The sequence below is a fragment of the Harmonia axyridis genome, chromosome X (genome assembly GCF_914767665.1).
Source record: "Harmonia axyridis chromosome X, icHarAxyr1.1, whole genome shotgun sequence".
In the NCBI taxonomy this organism is placed as follows: domain Eukaryota; kingdom Metazoa; phylum Arthropoda; class Insecta; order Coleoptera; family Coccinellidae; genus Harmonia; species Harmonia axyridis.
This window is the reverse complement of record NC_059508.1, coordinates 21967385-21980608: the sequence shown is the minus strand read 5'-3', so window position 1 is coordinate 21980608 and position 13224 is coordinate 21967385. Positions and strand designations below refer to the sequence as shown.

Genomic DNA, 13224 nt, shown 5'->3' with positions numbered 1-13224 from the left:
TTCCTAAGAACTCTGATCAACCTTGATCTAAAAATTTATAATTTAGTATTCCCAAATTAATAAAAAAATAATTTATTCCAAAAGTTGAAATATAAGGCAAATTCCATATTAATACTAAAAAAATTAAAATTTTATTAAATTAGAAAAAATTAAATTATAATTTAATTTTAATAAAGAAATCTCAAAACCTATAATTACCCCAATTATTACTATAATTAAAATTAAAATTTTCATAAAAAAAGGTAATACAACTAAATTAATATCCTTAAATATAAATCATATAAGAACCGTTCCTGAAAATAATACAATAATAAATATAAATCCTATTCTATAAACTATTTCATCTCTTAATTCTTCAGTTCTATTTATTCTAAACCCACAATAATCTGTAAATATTAAATAATTTAATAAACGCACTGTATAAGAAACTGTTAATGTTAAAGAAATTAATATAATTAAATAAATTAAAATATTTAATCTTAACATAGAATAAACCTCTATAATTAAATCTTTTGAGTAAAATCCAGAAAAAAGAGGAATCCCACATAATGATAGATTTCTTACATTAAAATATATTACAGTTATAGGAGTTTTATAAACTAAACCCCCTATAAAACGAATATCTTGACATTCTCCTATTAAATGAATAAAATTACCTGCACATATAAATAATAAAGCTTTAAATAAAGCATGAATTAATAAATGAAAAAAAGCTAATTCATATAAACCTAATCTTAAAATAGTAACTATTAAACCTAACTGACTTAAAGTTGATAAAGCAATAATTTTTTTTAAATCATATTCAAAATTAGCCGCTAAACCTGAAATTAATATTGTTATCAATCCAATGAATATTAACACAAAAGAATAATTTTCCAATAATAAATGAAATCGAATTAATAAATAAACCCCTGCTGTTACTAAAGTTGAAGAATGTACTAATGCTGAAACAGGAGTAGGAGCAGCTATAGCTGCTGGTAATCAAGCTGAAAAAGGAATTTGTGCACTTTTAGTTAAAGCAGCAATAATAATTAACAAACCTACAATCATTATTCTTTTATCTCTATAATAATTATCAATATATAATATAAAATTCCATCTTCCAAAATTTATTATCCAAGCAATAGAAATTATTAATATCGCGTCTCCTACTCGATTAGATAAAGCTGTTAATATACCAGCTGAATAAGATTTTACATTTTGATAATAAATCACTAAACAATAAGAAACTAATCCTAACCCATCTCAACCCAATAAAATTGAAATTAAATTTGGACTTAAAATTTTTAATAATATAGAAAGAACAAATATAAAAACTAATATGATAAAACGATTAATAGATAAATCCTTAGATATATAAGATTTTCTATAAAAAATTACTATTGTAGAAATAAATAAAACAAAAGAAACAAATAATAAGGATATTCAATCTAAAAGAATTAATATTTCTACTTCTATTGAATTTAAACTAAAAATTCTTCACTCAATAAAATAAACCTTTCCTGTTTTAAGTAAAAATAATCTAAAACTAAAAAAAAAAAAAAAAACCTAAGTATTAATCTAGAAAAAATTACACAAAAAGATATTACATAACGTTAAAGTAACTTCATTGACTCCACAAATCAATATTTCATATAAACTATTTAAGTATAAGAAAAATAAATCTCTTTTTAATAAAATTAAATTTAAAGGAACCCAATGCATTAATAATAAAATTAATTCTCGATAAGAAATTAATTCAAAAAAATATAATCTTCTGTAAAATTTTCCATGTTGACTAAAAGAATATAAATACAAACTATATGAAGCTCTCAAAAAAGTTATAATTATTAATATAAATATACAAATATGAGAATAATTAATTAAACTATTAATTAACAAGATTTCTCTCAACAAATTTAAAGAAGGAGGTGCAGCTATATTTCTAATAACTAACAAAAATCACCATAAAGATAAAAAAGGTACAATATTAATTAAACCTTCATTAATAAAAATGCTTCGACTAACAATACGTTCATAATTTATATTTACTAAAACAAATAATCCTGAAGAGCAACAACCATGAGCTAATATTATTATTAAAGATCCAGTAATTCCTCAAGAATTAAATGTTAATAAACCTGACAATAAAAGACCTATATGAACAACTGAAGAATAAGCAATTAAAGATTTTATATCTCTTTGACGTAAACAACTTAAAGAAACTAAAATCCCTCCTATTAAAGATAAATTAATTAGAAAAAAATTAACCTTAACTCCTAAATATATAAATATAATTAAAAACCGAATAAGCCCGTATCTTCCTAACTTTAATATCACTCCTGCTAATATTATAGACCCAGCAACTGAAGCTTCTACATGTGCTTTAGGCAATCATAAATGAAATAAAAATATCGGTATTTTAACTAAAAATACTATTATTATTATAAAATATAAAATAAAACTAAATAAATTTACATTAATATAAGTCAAATCTAATGTTTTAAACTTTGAATAATAAATAAAAATAAATAATATTATTGGTAAAGAAGCTATAATTGTATAAAAAAATATATATATACCAGCTTGAATACGTTCAGGCTGATATCCTCAACCTAAAATTGAAATCAAAATTGGAATTAACCTAGCCTCAAAAAATATGTAAAATAAAAATATATTTATAGAAGTAAAAGTTAATAATAAAAAAAGCAATAATAATAATAATAAAATACTAAATAACTCACTAAAATCTTTTAAATTGAAAAGTTTTTCTCTAGCTATAAATATTAAAAAAGAAATTCAAAACCTTAATAATAACAAAAAATATGATAAAAAATCTATACCTATAAAAAAATTTAATGAACTAAAAAATAAAAAAGAAATTTTTGAAAAGAATCAAATTCTTACTAAAATTAAATAATTCTTAATTAATCAAAATTTATTTAAAAAACATAAAGGAATCATAAATACTAATATTATTACTATTATCATAAAATATTTAATGAATTAAAATAATCATTTCCATAAGAACGAATTATTGACACTAATAAAGATAATCCCAAAACTCTTTCACAAACACTTATAGTTAAAAAAACTACTACAAAATAAAATTCATAACTAAAATAAGATAAATAAAAATATATTATTATAAATAAAGTTAAAATTACTAATTCTAATCTGAGCAATGTTATTAATAAATGTTTTCGATTAATAAAAAAATTTAAAATTCTGAAAATAAACATACTTAAAAAAATTATTTCCATATTTTAATAATTTAATAAAAATACTGGTCTTGTAAACCAGCTTTAAGATTTAATCTTTTAAAATATCAGAGGAAAACAAATATATCTTTAATCTCCAAAATTAATATTTTTTATTAAACTACCCTCTGAAATCTTAATTTTAACATTTTTAACTTTTTTAGCAATTTTCCTTACCCACCCACTATCTTTAGGACTACTTATTTTAACTTATACTATTATAACTTGTATTTTTATAGGATTAATAAGATCAAACTTTTGATTTTCATATATTTTAATATTAATTATAATTGGTGGTTTACTAATTTTATTTATTTATATAACAAGAACTGCCTCTAATGAAAAATTTAAATTTAATAAATATATTCTATTAATTATAATTAGTTTATTTATAATTACTATATTTATAAATAATATAAATCTATATTTAATAAATCAAAATTTTAATAATGAAATTTTACATAAAATAGATTTAATTAGAAATTTTTATTTGAATTTAAATAAATTTTTAAATTACCCAAATTCTAACATATTTTTAATTTTGATTTTTTATTTATTAATTTCAATAATTGCAGTTGTAAAAATTACTAAAGTAAAATTTGGACCGTTACGTCAATTTAAATATGAAAATACCAATACGAAAAATTAATTCTTTAACGAAAATTATTAACAATTCTTTAATCGACCTACCTACACCAAGAAATATTTCATATTTATGAAATTTTGGATCTTTATTAGGCTTATGTTTAATAATACAAATTATTACAGGATTATTTTTATCTATACATTATTGTGCTAACGTAGATTTAGCTTTTAATAGAGTAACTCATATTTGTCGAGACGTAAATATAGGATGATTAATACGAACTATTCATGCAAATGGGGCCTCTTTATTTTTTATATGTTTATACTTACATATTAGGCGAGGCTTATATTTTGGTTCTTACAAACTTACAGAAACTTGAATGACAGGAACTACTATTTTGTTTATATCTATAGCTACAGCCTTTTTAGGTTATGTTCTTCCCTGAGGGCAAATATCTTTTTGAGGAGCAACTGTAATTACTAATTTAGTTTCTGCAATCCCTTACCTAGGAAATTCTATCGTTATTTGACTATGAGGAGGTTTTGCTGTTGACAATGCTACACTAAACCGATTTTATTCATTTCATTTTATCTTACCTTTTATTATTTCAGCTTTAATTATAATTCATTTAATATTTTCACATAACTCTGGCTCTAGTAATCCTTTAGGATCTAATTCTAATTTAGATAAAATTAGTTTTCATCCATATTTCTCCCTTAAAGATATTTTAGGTTTTCTCATTATAATATTTTTTATTTTAATATTATTATTCTATATCCTTATATATTAAGACATCCTGATAATTTTATTCCAGCTAATCCTCTTTCCACCCCTCCTCATATTCAACCAGAATGATATTTTTTATTTGCTTATGCAATTCTTCGTTCTATTCCCAATAAACTTGGGGGTGTAGTTGCTTTAGTAATATCAATTGCAATTCTTTATTTTATACCTTTTATTAATTTCAAAATAATGAAAAGAAACAGCTTTTATTATATTAATAAAATTATATTTTGAAATTTTATCGTTACAGTTATAATTTTAACATGAATCGGAGCTAAACCAGTTGAAGATCCTTTTATTTTAATAGGACAAATTTTTACCTTAATCTATTTCGTATACTTTATATTAAACTCAATTATTTATAAAATTTGAGACTGATGAATATTTAATTAATCAATGAGCTTGAAAAGCATATATTTTGAAAATATAAGAAAGAATTTAAATTTCTATTGATTTATACAAAATTTAATTAACTATATAATTAATACCATAAATAATAATCTTAATCTAAAATTTAGTATAAGTATATTTAAAGAAACAGGCAAAAAAACCTTTCAAGATAAATATATTAATTTATCATATCGATAACGAGGTAAAGTCCCTCGAACCCAAATTCATATAAAAGAAAAAAATAATAATTAAAAAAAAAATATAATAGAATAAAAATCTCCTCCTATAAAAATCAACCTTCTTAATATTCTTATAAAAATAATATTGGAATATTCAGCCATAAAAATAAAAGCAAATCCAAAACTTCTATATTCAACATTAAACCCTGAAACTAACTCTGATTCACCCTCAGAAAAATCAAAAGGAGTTCGATTAGTTTCAGCTAATCTTGAGATAAATCATATTATTCTAAGAGGAAAATTAAATATAACAAATCAAACATATTTTTGATAAAAAATAAAATCTATTAAATTCAAAGATATAATTAACACTAAAAATGATAATAAAATTAAAAATATTCTTACTTCATAAGAAATTACTTGAGCAACTGAACGAAGCCTTCCTAATAAAGAATAAATCGAATTTGAAGATCAACCCGATAATATAATTGTATACACACTAAAACTAGAAATTACAAAAAAAAACAATACAGAAAAATTAAACTTAAATAAATAACAATAAAAAGGTATTCTAATTCATAATATTAATGCTAAAATTAAATTAAAAACTGGTGATATAATATAAATTAAAATATTCGCCATATAAGGAAAAATTATTTCTTTTCTAAATAATTTAATTGCATCACTAAAAGGTTGTAAAATTCCTAAATAACCTACTTTATTAGGACCTTTTCGAATTTGAATATACCCTAATAACTTCCGTTCTAATAAAGTTAAAAAAGCTACTCTAACTAAAATACAAATAATTATTAAAATAAAAATTATCAAAATTAAAATTATATCAATTATTATTTGTATAAAATACTTAAAAAGATTCTAAATCTAATGCACTAATCTGCCAAAATAATAATTCTATTCATTTATAAAATTTTAAATCATAAACTTGGTCCTTTCGTACTAAAATTTATTAAATTATTAAAGATAAAAACCAACCTGGCTTACACCGGTTTAAACTCAGATCATGTAAAGTTTAAATGGTCGAACAGACCAAATATTTAAGCTTCTACACCTAAATTTAACTTTAATCCAACATCGAGGTCGCAATCTTTTCTTTCGATTTGAACTCTAAAAAAAAATAACGCTGTTATCCCTAAGGTAATTTATTCTTTTAATCATAAAAATGGATCAATTTTTCATAAATTAATGGTTAAAGTTAAAAAAGTTAATCTAATTTTTTAATCACCCCAATCAAATTTAATAAAAATTTTAAATTTTATAATTCTTTAAATTAAAAATCTTTTATAAATTAAACTCTATAGGGTCTTCTCGTCTTTTAAAAAAATTTAAGCTTTTTAACTTAAAAATAAAATTTTTAAATAATAAAATTTAGAAAGTTATCTTCTCATCAAACCATTCATACAAGCTTTCAATTAAAAAACTAATGATTATGCTACCTTTGCACAGTCAAAATACTGCGGCCCTTCAAATTTTATTCAGTGGGCAGGTCCTACTTTAAATTATAATCAAAAAGAGATGTTTTTATTAAACAGGTGAAAAATATTTTTGCCTAATTACTTAATTATACCTTTCGTAATTACTTATATTTTTACAAAATAATAAATACTAATTTTATCATTATTTCAATATAATTTTTATTATTAAATTTACTTTAATAAAAAAATTAAATTGATATATAAATATTTTTAATTGAATAACAAATTTTAACAAACTTCAAATAGTAAAAATTTCTAATTCTATAAATTATTAATTTATTATATTTAATTTTTATTTTATTTTTTTAATTTTTTAATATTTATAACTATATAGCTCTTTTAAATTCGAGATAAATATATAAATATTAAATTTTTAATAAACCCTGATACACAAGGTACACAATATTGTTTCTTTTATAAATTTATATAATTTTCCTTTTCAGTACTATTAATCTATCATAAAATAAAATTTTTCTTAATCTAATAAAAATACTAATTCTTTAATAAAATTATATATAATATATAATAATTTAAATTGAATTTTAAAATTTATTCAATTAATATATACATATATATATATATATATATATATATATATATATATATATATATATATATATATATATATATATATATATATATATATATATATATATATATATATATATATATATATATATATTAATTGAATAAATTTTAAAATTCAATTTAAATTATTAATTATCTTCTTAATGTAAATAAGATGCTTATTCAAGCTCTAAACTGACATTCTAGAATCACTTTCCAGTAAATCTACTATGTTACGACTTATTCCATATTAGATGAAAGCGACGGGCAATATGTGCATATTTTAGTTCTAAATCATTAAAAATAAAAATATTTAATTACAATCAAATCCAATTTCATAAAACTTTTAAAATATATAAATCCATAAATATAATTTAATGTAACCCATTTCTTCTTTAATATAAACTTCACCTTGATGTGATTTAAATTTTTAAAAAATATCTAAATATTAATTTCTAAAAAAATATTTAACAACGACGATATAAAAGTTTCTAATTAAAGTTATTCTAATCGTGGATTATCGTTTATAGAACAGGTTCCTCTGAAAAGTAAAAATACCGCCAAATCATTTAGCTTTAAAGAACTTAACTATTAATCACTTAACTTTATAATTTACTTAATTAATAATAGGGTATCTAATCCTAGTTTATTATAATAATTTCTTAACCTCATAAAAACATAATTAAAAATATAAATAAATTAAAATTTCACTTCAAAACTTAAAATTTCTTTTTTAATTTTTAATTCTATTAATTGAAGCTAATAAATATATATTATATTTTTTGTATAACCGCTGCTGCTGGCACAAAAATTGCAAATACTAAATCTTATCACTAATTCTAAATTTTTTTAATAATTAAAAATAAACACTACTAATTTATTAAATTTAAAACAATATTCATATAAATCTTGAATGAATATATATATCTAATACCATAATCAAATATCTAATTAACTAAAACCCAAAAAAGACTACATTTAGTTAAAATTTAGTTTAAACAAAAAAAAAATTAACTTAATTTAGAAATAATAATAATTAAATTAAATTTAAAAAATTAAATTATTGAAACTATAATTTTAAAAACTTTATGTTAACAAATCTTTGTAACTTCCTCCCGTCAAAAACGTCCCCTTAGATAATAACCAAACCTTAAACTTTTTAACTCTAAATTAAAAAATTTTCCCCCAAGGATTTACTTATACCCTTAAATTTAGTGCTACCCTACTCACTAAATCCAATACTAAACAATTCAAATTGTAACAATTCTTATTGCTGACTGTTATAGCTTTATTCAAATTTAATTTTAATAAAATAAATTTTGGAATAAACTGAAGCCTACCAAATATCAAAAATATTTTAAATTATCGGATTTAAAAAATTCTTGATGAATACAATAATTTTAAAAAAATAAATTATAATTTTAAAAACTTTATGTTAACAAATCTTTGTAACTTCCTCCCGTCAAAAACGTCCCCTTAGATAATAACCAAACCTTAAACTTTTTAACTCTAAATTGAAAAATTTTCCCCCAAGGATTTACAAGTTATACCCTCAAATTTAGTGCTACCCTACTCACTAAATCCAATACTAAACAATTTAAATTGTAACAATTCTTATTGCTGACTGTTATAGCTTTATTCAAATTTAATTTTAATAAAATAAATTTTGGAATAAACTGAAGCCTACCAAATATCAAAAATATTTTAAATTATCGGATTTAAAAAATTCTTGATAAATACAATAATTTTAAGAAAATAAATTATAATTTTATTATTAAATAAAATAATCAAAAATTAAATTTTTTAAATTCGAAATAAATTTAATTTTAAATTCATTAATTTTGTTCCCCCCAAAACTAAACATTTACAATTTTTGAAAAATATTTAAATTAATCTATTCTAAAAATTTTCAAAATTATATAAAAATCAAATTTATGAAAAATGAAAAAAAAATTCCTCCCCTAATCATCAAAATTTCCAAAAATCCATAAATTTTGAAAAATTTTTAACAATTTTTCACAAAATTTTTAAACGAAATAACTTTATTACACTAACAAATAATTTTTTCAAAAAAAATTGTTAGATGATTTCCATATCACAATTTTTTAAAATTATTTAAATTAAAATTTCTAACAAAAAAATATAGATTTTTTTTTTATGAGCGATTTCCTTTTAAGCATTTATATAAAATTTTCAAAAATTACTCGAATTTTATGAAAATCCTAAATTTTCATACATAATTTTTTTAACTATGTACTAATTAAACTTAAAATAATTATAATTTTAATCAAAATATTGACATAATAACTTTATTATACTAACAAATCATTTTTTTACCCTTTAATATCACTTTTTATCCAATAAATTAAAAATTATTCGAGACAACTAAAAAATAGACAAATTTAACCAAATATTAAAAAATTACATTTTTTTGTTAGATATTTTAATTTAATTTTTTTATGAAATCTTTATTAATTTTATTTTTCTAAATCTATTTTTCACGTAATTTTTAATAGATTTAGTTAAAATAAGAATAACTTCATTTTCATGATAAATACCATAATACTTTAGAAATAATATTTCTTAATGATAATTTAATTCATTAATACTTAGGTTTTTTTTTTTTTTTTTCATTAATTTTGAATTTTTCATTAAAAATTAACTTTATTAATAACTAATAATTTTTAATATATTATTAATAATTATAGATTTATTATAATTTAATTCTTATATAAATAAAATATTAATATTTTAATGTTAAATTAATTATTAATAATTTATACTCTTTATATATATATTATAAATATTATTAATATATAAAATATTTATTAATATAGAAATTCTCGAAATTCACCGTCGTTTTTATATACTGATTTACTTTATATATTCTTTCTCTTTTTTTCGGGAGTACTATTATATATTCCTTAAGATACCAATATTAAATCGGTTTTTATATATTTAAAGATGTTTATTTTAACTATTTAATTAAAATTAGCACCTAGAATATTACTAATAGTACTATCCAATGTAAGATATATTTCGCCCTTATATATAAATAATTATATATTAATAAGTAATTATTAATTATTAAATATTATAGATATATATAAATAAATTCTTTAATTAAAAAAGCATAGGGTCCAAGAGAAAAACCCTATTAAAAGACAAAATTTAAATTAATACTGCTAATAAAGTATCGATTTTAGGCCATTTTTTTTTGCCCAAATTTTGACCCAAAAAATGCAAAAAATTGCAAAATTTTGCATTTTTTTCGTTTTTTTTGAAATTTTTCAAAAAATTTGATCTTTAAAATTGACATTATTGTCTAAGAAACAATTATAACACTTGGATATAAAAACCAATGTATGAGGAAATTCCTATTAGGGCGCCTGAAGAAAGGATCATTTTGATGAGATGAAATATGTGCAACCCACCCCTAGTTCCATCCCCGAAATTTTTGAAAAAAATGCCAAATTTCACGAAATTTGATGAAATTTGGGAAAAATCTTCGGATTTCAAAATTTTACAGGGATCGATTATTTTTTATGTGAAAAAAGGATTTATCATAAAATTTCTTTTTCCAAACTATTTTGTTAGAAAAATCAACTTTTAGAAAAAATTCTTCTTCTAGTCTAACAGAAAATTTATTTTATAGAAAATTTAAACCTTTTCTGTGAAAATAAAATTGAAAGAATAATTTTTAATTACAAAATTTTTTGATTTTTAAATATAAATTCATTTATTCAAATTTTCGTAAATTGAATTCTATTGATCCCCCCCAATAGAATTCTGATACAAATTTATAAATAAGGTAATATTTAAAAATTTTTAAAATTTAAAAGTTAATTTCTTAGTTAATCAAAATCAAAAACTAATAATTTTAAAAACTTAAACGTTGATTGTTGGACTTAGCCTCAGGATTGGTTTAGAATATTGGAATTGATCCTGAAGTAGGACGACCAAAATCAATTCAAATTTATCGGATTTGGTGTTGATTGTTGGGCTTAGCCTCAGGATTGGTTTAGAATGTTGGAATTGATCCTGAAGAAGGACACCAAAATCAATTCAAATTTATCGGGTTTGGTGTTGATTGTTGGACTTAGCCTCAGGATTGGTTTAGAATGTTGGAATTGATCCTGAAGAAGGACACCAAAATCAATTCAAATTTATCGGGTTTGGTGTTGATTGTTGGACTTAGCCTCAGGATTGGTTTAGAATGTTGAAATTGATCCTGAAGTAGGACGACCAAAATCAATTCAAATTTATCGGATTTGGTATTGATTGTTGGACTTAGCCTCAGGATTGGTTTAGAATGTTGGAATTGATCCTGAAGTAGGACGACCAAAATCAATTCAAATTTATCGGGTTTGGTGTTGATTGTTGGACTTAGCCTCAGGATTGGTTTAGAATGTTGGAATTGATCCTGAAGTAGGACGACCAAAATCAATTCAAATTTATCGGGTTTGGTGTTGATTGTTGGACTTAGCCTCAGGATTGGTTTAGAATGTTGGAATTGATCCTGAAGTAGGACGACCAAAATCAATTCAAATTTATCGGATTTGGTGTTGATTGTTGGACTTAGCCTCAGGATTGGTTTAGAATGTTGGAATTGATCCTGAAGTAGGACGACCAAAATCAATTCAAATTTATCGGATTTGGTGTTGATTGTTGGACTTAGCCTCAGGATTGGTTTAGAATGTTGGAATTGATCCTGAAGTAGGACGACCAAAATCAATTCAAATTTATCGGGTTTGGTATTGATTGTTGGACTTAGCCTCAGGATTGGTTTAGAATGTTGGAATTGATCCTGAAGTAGGACGACCAAAATCAATTCAAATTTATCGGGTTTGGTGTTGATTGTTGGACTTAGCCTCAGGATTGGTTTAGAATGTTGGAATTAATCCTGAAGTAGGACGACCAAAATCAATTCAAATTTATCGGGTTTGGTGTTGATTGTTGGACTTAGCCTCAGGATTGGTTTAGAATGTTGGAATTGATCCTGAAGTAGGACGACCAAAATCAATTCAAATTTATCGGGTTTGGTGTTGATTGTTGGACTTAGCCTCAGGATTGGTTTAGAATGTTGGAATTGATCCTGAAGTAGGACACCAAAATCAATTCAAATTTATCGAATATATTTATATAAATAATCCTATTTTATAGGATTTTTTACTTTGTGAATTAATTTTTGTACACTTAAATTAATGAAAATTTAATAGTTTTTATTAAAGTTTAAAATATTAAATTTAAAATTTAACTTAATAAGTTAAATTTTTGATTGTTAATTTTTTTTTGTAATTATATTCAATAAAATTAAATTATTTCTTAAAGTTTCAAAAACTCTTGTACATCTTATACTAGAATATAAAGATAAGGATAAAATAGGAAATGAGTTCGGATAGAAATGAAATTTATCCCAAGATTTCTTGACTGCAACCTGTCTACGAATATGAGGTGGAACTATATGTGATAGCACCGGTAACCAAACTAAAGGAGTAGATCTAATAGTCCCACTAATAATTCTCATAGAAACATTAAGCTGTGCATCAATTTTATGAACATGAGCACTATTAAACCAAACAGAACAACAGTATTCAGCAGCAGAAAAAACCAAGGCCAAAGCTAGAATATAAAGATAAGCTAAAGAAGCTGATGGGTTCATACCCCATTTATAAAGGTATACCCCTTTTCTTTATAATTAAAACTATAAAATTAATATTTTTAATTTTAATAATAAGAGGAACTCTTATTTCTATTTCTGCTTATTCATGAATTAATATCTGGATTGGTTTAGAATTAAACCTCTTAGCTTTTATTCCTATTATAAACTTAGATAATTTTAAGTATTCTTCTGAATCCTCCTTGAAATATTTTTTAATTCCAAGTTTCTGCATCAATTTTTGTTTTATTTTCTTTTTTAAATTCATTAATTTTAATCAATTCTATCGAGCAATTAATACCTACTTCTATATTTTTGTTTAACAGAG

The 13224-nt window shown here is 21.5% G+C and overlaps 1 pseudogene; it reads right to left on the bottom strand.

Annotated features, from left to right (window-relative positions):
* Positions 1-1491, bottom strand: LOC123686170 (annotated as a pseudogene).
* Positions 1492-13224: the final 11733 nt, after the last annotated feature.